General features: G+C 41.6%; 1 pseudogene; it reads right to left on the reverse strand.

Annotated features, from left to right (window-relative positions):
* Positions 1–4,190: 4,190 nt before the first annotated feature.
* LOC148519665 (5S ribosomal RNA) lies at positions 4,191–4,309 on the reverse strand (annotated as a pseudogene).
* Positions 4,310–9,877: the final 5,568 nt, after the last annotated feature.

Raw genomic sequence — 9,877 nt, forward strand, 5'->3', positions numbered from 1 at the left:
ACCCTTTAACGGTCAAGCCAGCCGGCCCTTTACTTATGACACAGGCGCACGCTTGGCACTACTTTGTTGATGCACGTGCGGCTACTGCGCACACAATTCACAAACAGAAAATAATTTTTTTTTTTGGTTTGGACTGGAGTGTACTTTGGGGGTTACAGCACCCTTTAACGGTCAAGCCAGCCGGCCTTTTACTTATGACACAGGCGCACGCTTGTCACTACTTTGTTGATGCACGTGCGGCTACTGCGCACACAATTCACTAACACAGAAAATAATTTTTTTTTTGGTTTGGACTGGAGTGTACTTTGGGGGTTACAGCACCCTTTAATGGTCAAGCCAGCCGGCCCTTTACTTATGACACAGGCGCACGCTTGTCACTACTTTGTTGATGCACGTGCGGCTACTGCACACACAATTCACAAACACACAAAAAATATTATTTTTTTAGCACTTGGGGGGAGCACCCCTGATGGACAGAGCACTCCCTGGACAACACTACAGCACCCCTTTAGGACTGGGACATTGCACAGGACTTTGGAGTGGACACAGCCCCTATGGAGAACTGACTGCACAACACAGTCCAGCCAGCCCCTATGGACTTTGAAGTAGTGGACACAGCCCCTATTAACAACAGCAACACAGCACAACACAGCCAGCCCCTATGGACTTTGAAGTAGTGGACAACAGCAGCACAGCGCAGAACAGCACAGCACAACACTACTCTGCACTACACTACACTACACAGCCCTGCCAGCCCTAACTCCCACCCTCTCTCTTCACTGTCCACAGCCGAGTGAGAAAATGGCGCAGACGCGGGTACCTTATATAGGTTCCAAAACCCGCGAGACTCGGAAGGCGGGATGATGACGTTTTGCCTCGATTTCAGATCCGAGTCAGGCGGGAAAAGTCGAGCCTGACTCGGATCTGCCTCGGATCGGGGAGGCTCGGGGGTTTCGGATTTCAGAAATCCGAACCCGCTCACCCCTAATACCTACACAAAATCTCCAACATGAAATCATATGACAATTCCACAATGATTTATCAGACAGGCACTTAGCTTTACATAACTGTAAAGTTAATAAATAAATATTTTTGTTGGTCAAAAATAATGGGTACTACTGTGTGGTATAAAAAGAATACGTGGCGCTACTGTGTGGTATAATGTGAATATGGGTCACTACTGTGTGATGTTATGTGAAGGGGCACTATTGTGTGGCATGTGAATTGGGGGCTTTATATGGAATCGGTATGAAACACCGACAGTCAGGATCCGGCAGTCAGAATCCTGATGCCGGGATCCCAACAGGGTTAACATACCAGTACTTGCTGGTCGGTATGATAACCCTCCCCCTTTCCCTACCCTTCCACTTTGGTGCCTAACCGTAACCTCCCACCTAGTGCCTGAACCTAACCTCCCTCTCCCCTCCCTGCACCTTAAACCTAACCCTCCCCCCTTAGTGCCTTACCCTAACCCTCCCCCTAGTGCCTAACCCTAACCTCTAAACCTAACCCTAACCCTCTCCACCACCCCATTACTTACCTTCAGCATCCTGGCAGTCAGGATGCCGGCGCCCGTATTCTGACCGTCGTCGATATTCTGGCACCAGTAATGTAAGCGTTGGCATCCCGACCTCTGGGATGCCGAAAGCATACCCTTTATATTACAATACATTAATGTAACATTGATTACAGTATATTAATGTTATATTACTGATGGACATATAACTGTATACATCAGCTCCAACAATGCATCCAAAATGTTGCCCTTCACAATTCAAATGTGCCCTGCCCACGAAAATCCTAGGGTGTAAACTATTATGTACTGTACTAATATATAAATCTAAAAATACTAGCTGGGATACTCAGCATTGCCCGGGTTGAAAACTGAACCCTGAAGTATACATGCAGCCATCATTTTTTACATTGTCCTCATCTATAACCTGGATAACTATGCAAATTAGATGTCAATTACAGTGCAGTCAGATATATTCTCATACCATTTGGATTGGGGTATATCAGGAGCAGACTGACTTACAGAACAGGAATCAGTATAGCTTTCGAAATCACATGAGTTTTAGAAATTACTGCAGAACAGAGTGGGTGATTCAGCTGCAGACAGATATGTTATTGCAGCTGCTAAAATGTTTGCAGCTGCAATACTGTAGTTGTAATATGGTAATGATGTAGGATGCATCACGCCTCCTGCATGCATTACTTATGCAAGCTGCATCCAGGGACCCAGCTTTGGATCATCTGCAATCCCTTTGGCTATGGATTCATGCAAGCCACCCTCTGCAGTTTAGTAAAATATGCCAGTAAATCCCCTGGCCTTTCATCCCCCCTCGCTCTGAATCAGTGCCCTCCCTCTCTTTTTTTAGAGCGGCCTCCTGGCCACTCGCATAGCTGTGGGTGACCACCCACAGCAATAGCGAGCGGCCAAAAAGATGGTCGCGATGGTCAAGACAATCGCGACCATCGGGCTTACGACGAGACCCTTGTGGTAAGGTCTCGTCTGCCGCAAGCCCTGGAGTGCTTTTGGCTCTATCAGAGCCAAAAGCACTCCCACTGACATCATGTGTGATGTCAGTGGGGCCAGCCCCAGACGATAGGCGTTCCCATGGCAACGCCTCCGTCTGGGCAGCAACGCTCCCGGCACGCCCACCAAAGGGGGCGTGCTGTCACTCAACATCCACAGCACGCCCCCTTTGTAGCGAGACCCATAGCGACGGCTTGCCCGTCGCTATGCGGGTCTCGCGCATGCACACGACTGAGACGGCTCCTTTATGCGCATGCGCAGTTGGCCAACATCGGCCCGCTTGCGAGCACTCAGCGCTCACGAGTGGGTCTGAATCAGGCCCAGAGTTCATCACCACCCGCTCCCCACCCAGAAATGGCAGCCAACTGTCAATCACTTAAAGTCTGCTGCCAGACTGCATTTGAGATAACAGACCCGAACTGTACATGTGTAGTACGAGTCAGGCGATAATTGGGAATCTGCATGATCCCTGTCACTACATCCGCAGATCCGCAAAGTCAAATATAAATGGCGGCACTCACAGGTCTTGTTGAAAAAGAATCACACTGACAAGTGTGTCAAATCTTGTCTGACGTTTCAGTCAATACAGTCTTTTATCAAGAACACAGACTAGATGATCAAACAACTTACCTATATAACAGGGTGTCACAAGTGATTGGTGCTACCTCCGTGTGCTGACCACCAGGCGCATGATGTGTGACATCATCAGCATGCGTCCCTGGTACATCGCGACTGCAGCGCAATGACATCACCAACATGGTGACGTCATGCGTCCAGACGAGCGCACCAGACAGCATGCCAGACTGTCAGATCTAGCGCTACTGTGGCCAGGAGACCAAATTACACAGACAAACAGAGTAATAATGTTTAAACAAATATGAGCTGTGCAGAGTATAAAAAGAAGTGGGGTATACCTGTGGAATGTAGTAGCAGTGATGTATTGTGAGGGGATCAGTGAGGAAAGTATGCAAAGGATGTACATATATATATATATATATATATATATATAAAAGTAAATGAGAACGGAACCCCCTCCCATTAAAATCACAGGGGGAGAACATATAAACCCTACACCAAATCAAAAGTGAGGCATATGTGAAAGCAACCAAGAATGAATATGAAAAATATTGAAAAGTGAAATAGTACAAGGTGTGAAAGTATAAAATACATAAATAAAGAAAAGGATTATATAAGATGAGAAAGAAACGTGAATATGTATATTTCATGAAACCAACATGGATATTAAAATATCAAAATGATGATAAAAAATTGTGTCAGAATGTAGAAACCAGCTGCAAAAATGCAACATTCTTCATTCGCATTGATAGAACAAGAGAGTGGTACATCTTATTGTGAGAAACAGTGATAGGAACAAATATGGTCAAATTGTCGACTTAAAACATAAAAAAGAGAAAATTAAGAAAAAATTGAAAATAACAATTTGTTAAAAAAGAAAAAAGAAAAATTAATGGAACTAATATTGAGCTCATTATGCATCAAGGGCAGCATAGCAAAAAAACGGGGAAGAACAATATGTGGAACATGGATGGTGTGAAAAAATACACCATTCACTTATACAAGATACACTAGGCAACCTGTGTATGGCATCACATAAACCCAACCTACCAGTCTTTCCAAAGTAGATGGTAAAGATATATTACAGAACCTGATCTTCCTAGGTGGTCTCCCTTCCTAGTACTGTTCAGGCCCGATACTGCTTGGCTTCCAAGATCAGTTGAGTTTGGGCATAGCCAGTATGGTATGTCTGTAACTACTAGCTCATCTGAAACGATATGCTGGTGGAGGCAGATACCAACACATATTATCAATACAGTGCAAGTTGCCAATGTTCAATAGCTAATTTTGGAAAAAATGTTGTATATGAAATATACAAAGTAAATAAGAACTGGCTAATGCTGGAGAACCAACTGGTCAGAAAAATATGAAATAATGAGAACAAAATATAAAAATAGAAAACCGAAAAATGTATAAAAAAATAGAAAATATAAGGAAGCGATGTAGTTGAAGCCAAACATAATTCTTCGTGGCTTCCAGTGTTGAAATTTCTTAAAATTGTCGTCCTCCAGGGTCCATACGCTTGGAGAACTCTCCTCACAGATAGCACGCAAAGGACAAGGTCTTGTTTAGTCCAAAGGGGGTAACAGTATTTAGTTTATGTATCCATTGTGTTTCCAGCTGAAGTAAACATTTCTCTCGGTCCCCATCTCTTCTAGAGGGTGGTACGTGGTTGATAATTTTGTATGCTAAAGTAGCCAGGCTCTCCTTGAAATGGCGGGCCACAGGTTGGTCTATCTCTTTTCCGGATAGCATCCTTTCTTTGAAAGTGCGTGTGGTTTTGCCTATATATACTAGGCTACAAGGGCATCTTAACATATATACCACATATCTGCTGGTACACGTCAAAATGTGTTTAATCGGGAATTGTTTTCCGGAATGTGGATGAATAATGTACTGCTTGGTTCCATATAACTGCAAGTGGTGCATCCAGTGCATTTGTAGCACCCTGGTTTTCTGGACAAAAAGTGTGTATCTAGATTAAGAGATGGTAGTGATATATCATTATGCACCAACCAATCTTTGAGATATTTCCCTCTTGTACGGCACAACATGATATTCGATTTGTGTAAAGATTTGATGCTGGTATCAGTGTTAATGATTGGCCAGAGAGTCTTCATTGTGTGGTTGATGAATTTACTAGCTGTGTTATGCTTATTGGAGAAAAACATGGTTTTATTAGTCTTTTGACTTTTGACTCTAGGGGTGAATAGCTCCTGTTGGGTCATTGCCATGACTTTATTTTTGATTTTACCTAATTCATTGGGAGAATAGCCTCTGTTGATAACTTTCGTAGTCATCTCATCAATTTCCAATGCAGCTACCTTTTCATTGGTAGTGGTTCTTCTGATACATAAAAACTGGGAGAATGGAAGTCCCTTCTTCAAGGCAATAGGGTGGTGGCTGTTGGCATGTAGCAGGGTGTTGCAATCAGTAGGTTTGTGGTAGATCCTGGTTTCAAACTCTGTGCCTTTCCATTCTATGGACACGTCTAAATAATATACTGTTTGATGATTACATTCATAAGTGAATTTTATGAACTCATGCATTTGGTTAACCAATGTCATGTGATGTACAAATTGTTCCTGTGAATCTGACCAGAGAATCAAGATGTCATCTATATATCTCGTGAAAAACCGTACATGCTGTTGAAAAGAGGAGTTCTCAAAAAATAAAGCTTTCTCAACCTCAAACATATATATGTTTGCGAAGGAAGGTGCTATCCCATGGCGCAACCTCGGCATTGAAGAAATAATTTATTGTCAAATAGAAAATAGTTTCTAGTGAGAGTTTTCTCCAATAAATCATTAAAAATGGTAAATGTGGACCAGTATACTCGTTGTTGCTTGAAAAAAAATGTTGCACATAATCCAACCTTTGTTGGTGAGGAATACTCATATAAAGTGACACTACATCATTAGGGCACATTAGTAAATTAGTGGGTAGATTTTGTAATTGTGCAATTTGTGGAGTAAGCTGTTAGTGTCCTTCAAATACATTTGTTGTTTCATAATGAGTGGTTGGACATAAAAGTCCAAATATTTTGAAATAGAACTGTAAAGTGAACCTCTGGCTGAAATTATAGGCCTACCAGGTGTTGATATTAAAGATTTATGCACATTGGGAAGAGCATAAATCAAAGGCACCACCGGATTGTCAGTGCTGAGGCTAGATTTTATAGATTCTGTGATCCAATTTCTGGACTGTGCCTCAGTGAGGATATTATCCAATTCCGTTTTGTATAGAAAAGTGGGGTCTTTGTCCAATTCTAAGTATACAGTGGTATCAGCTAATTGTCTATATAGTTAATTTCTATAATCTTCCATATCTTGTATCACCAAGGCTCCTCCCTTGTCTGCTGGGCGAATGGAGATTGACGTGTCTTTACTCAGAGTCATTAGTGCTAAGTATTCTTCCTTGGCTAAGTTGTTTCGCGATTTTATATGTTGATTCATAGATTCCTCCATCACTTGATAGTCTAGTAGCCTTGTGAAGCTCCTGATGGATGCACTGTGAGACTATGGTTCAAACGTGCAATGTTTTTTACTGGACCCTGTTCATATGTCATGGTGTTCTCCTGAGTGTTGGAATAAAATTCCTTTAGCTTAAGATTATGGGTAAAGCGCCACATGTCCTTCTTCCATTCGAAGCTGTTGAAGGTACAGGTAGGTACAAAACTTTATTCAGTCATTTTTTATCCATTTCAGTGATAATCCTCTTTGACAGGTTGATTATTGTGCTCTCTTCTTGTTGGTTATTCTTCCTCTCCCCCTGTTTGCTGTGCCTTGTGCGGGCCTACCATCTTTTGATGCCTGGGTGGTAACCCCTAAAGGGGGTCTCCGTGTTACATTATTAGTGGTGGTTTCCTGGTCACTTTGAAAGGAATAGGCCCCACTGGAGAGCTCACTATCTGTTTGCCGTCTGTATCTGGAGAATCTTGGTGTAGGAGTTCAGCCCGTAGCCCATGTATAGACTCTCTGTTCCTGGTAGTCTCAGTTGACTCTGTTCAATTCCTCTTTTTTGAATTTAATCAATTCTTTTTTGTATTCTAATGCTGGCCATACACGGTTAGATTTTCTGTTCAACCATCCAACTAGTTAGTTGGTTGGAATGAAAATCTGGTAAGGTATGAAAGCAAATGACAATCAGCAAGATGCTCCCAAACGCCGGAAAAGGGACAAAAACTGTTGTTTGAACAAATTGTTTAGATAAAACATTTAACAAACTTGTCTGAACGACCATTTTAATCTGTTTTCTGGCATGTAGGAGCAAATTGTTGATCATCATTTACTCCCATACGTTACCAGATTTTCATTCCAACCAACCAACTAGTAGGATGGTTGGACAGAAAATCTTACCATGTATGGCCAGCATAACACTTGTGTGTTAAGCTTCTCCAGCCAATTCTGTGTAGAATCAATGGTTAGGTCTGTTTTGTGTGTGGACTCAAATGAGGCGATTTTTTCACGAATACTACCTAATTCCCTACTGGTTTCTTCAATTACTAACAAAATTAGGTCTAACAAACATTTGTTTAATACTGCCACCCATAGTCTACAAAATTCTACATTATTTCGGCCAATTGTCAGGATATTTTTAATCCTAAAACCCGAGGTATTTTGCGTTCTTTATGGTAGTCAGTTAGAGTGACTCCATGTAAGTGGAGTCACTCCTTTGCATACTTTGTATACTTTCCTCACTGATCCCCTAACAATACATCACTGTTACTACATTCCACAGGTATACCCCACTTCTTTTTTTATACTCTGCACAGCTCGTATTTGTTTAAACATTATTAATCTGTTTGTCTGTGTAATTTGGCCTCCTGGCTACAGTTGCGCTATGTTGGTGACATCATTGCGCTGCAGTCACGCTGTACCAGGGATGCATGCTAATGACGTCACACATCATGCGCCCGGCGGTCAGCACACAGAGGTAGCACCAATCACTTGTGACACCCTGTTATATAGGTAAGTTGTTTGTTCATCTAGTTTGTGTTCTTTATAAAAGTCTGTATTGACTGAAACGTCAGACAAGATTTGACACAGTTGTCAGTGTGATTCTTTTTCAACAAGACCTGTGAGTGCCGCCATTTATATTTGACTATATATATATATATATATATATATATATACATATATATTATTAGGGTTGTGCACCAGCCACTTTTCGTGTTTTGTGTTTTGGTTTTGGATCTGGACCTTTCTTCGTGTTTTGTATCTGGATTGGTTTTGCCAAAACCCCTTACGTGTTCTGGGTTCTGGGTTTTGTGTTTTGGATCTGTATTTTTATGAGCGCTCCGTGCTCTCCCCGACAATCACAAGGAGACATGTGGCCATAATATGGAAGCTCCAGAAGTGTGTTGTGGTAGGCGCACACCTGGGACATAAGGAGAAGGGAGCCAATGCTGAGTGATGCCACTCCACTTCCGGAGAAGTCCGTGCCTGGAAATGTCATGTGACATGAATTATTAACACATGGACTTATACCCTGGAAGATGTACTGTCTGATTGGTTATTATGCAAGTATATGGGATTGGATATTTTTTTCCATTTGACAGGTTGCCAATTAAGCCAACTAATTACATGGGGTATTTAAGATGTTAGGATGTATGTTGTTCCCTACACCTTGAAAAAGATCTGCCAAGAGAGATCGAAACGCGTTGGTTACTGGGAACTCTTTTGCCTGTTTGGATATTTGTGCCGGATGTCTATTTGGATGTGAGGGTGGATTCCAGACTCCACCTATTTCCATACCTCAGGTCTATTCCATTTTTTATATCTTTTTTTGTAACAAGTTTGTTCTGTATTTTTTTTATTAAACTACTTTTATCAGTCACATATATTATTCTTCTCCTTTCATATGAGGATGAAATATATATGGTGACACATTGAAAGGATTTCTGGAATTCACAAAAGATACCTTTATGAGTAGACCACAACATACATTGAATGTGAGTAGGGTATGCACCATTTAATTTTCTGCTCCAAAACTCCTACCCAGCGAGTGATCTATACGGGAATCCAAGGGGTGGGGATATCAAAGCTACCTTGATGAGTAGAATAAAGTTTCATTTCATGTGAGTTTGGGCACGCACTATGTACATACATATAATTTGGCGAGATTATTGTTCCTCCTTTAAACTCATCGAATAGAAATTTGCATCTTATTATCGCCTACAATATTGTTAAGGTTGTTAAGGACTTTTTCTTGTGTTGTATTATTTTTTATGTATCATATGGAGAACGTCAGGATTTTCAGAAACTCCACACACTAATGTTGATCAGAACTTACCTCTATGGAAAAGGATTGAGTATCTTTTCATAATATTTTTCTGTGTATTGATTGGGTCAAAAATCTTTGTATACCCAGCACCACGGGGAGGCACAATAAGCTATTTTTGTATTTATTTGTCAAAAGAGTAGAGTGAGACTCTGGATTTTGTGCTACATTAGGGGCTGCAGGTTTTGTGCACATAGGAGATAGCCATTTTCTTATAAATTCTCTGCAGGCTTGTGTCTGACAAAAAGAGAGACACCATGTAGGCTTTAAACCTAGGATATAGCATGGTGGCCAAAATGTAGTGGTCTGATTTCAACAGATTGACCATACCCTTGACGGTGTGGTTTGCAGGTGCTTGGATACAACAGGACAAAGGGATTTAGGTGTCCTAGGACTGCTTACGGTCTTAGCCACAGTTTCTGAACTTGACGGTAAATTTTGATGTCGTATAAGTGAGGATGTTCCTAGGCAGTTAACTTCCCT

The sequence above is a fragment of the Taudactylus pleione genome, unplaced genomic scaffold (assembly GCF_031769625.1).
Source record: "Taudactylus pleione unplaced genomic scaffold, aTauple2 ptg000186l, whole genome shotgun sequence".
NCBI classification, from domain to species: Eukaryota; Metazoa; Chordata; class Amphibia; order Anura; family Myobatrachidae; genus Taudactylus; species Taudactylus pleione.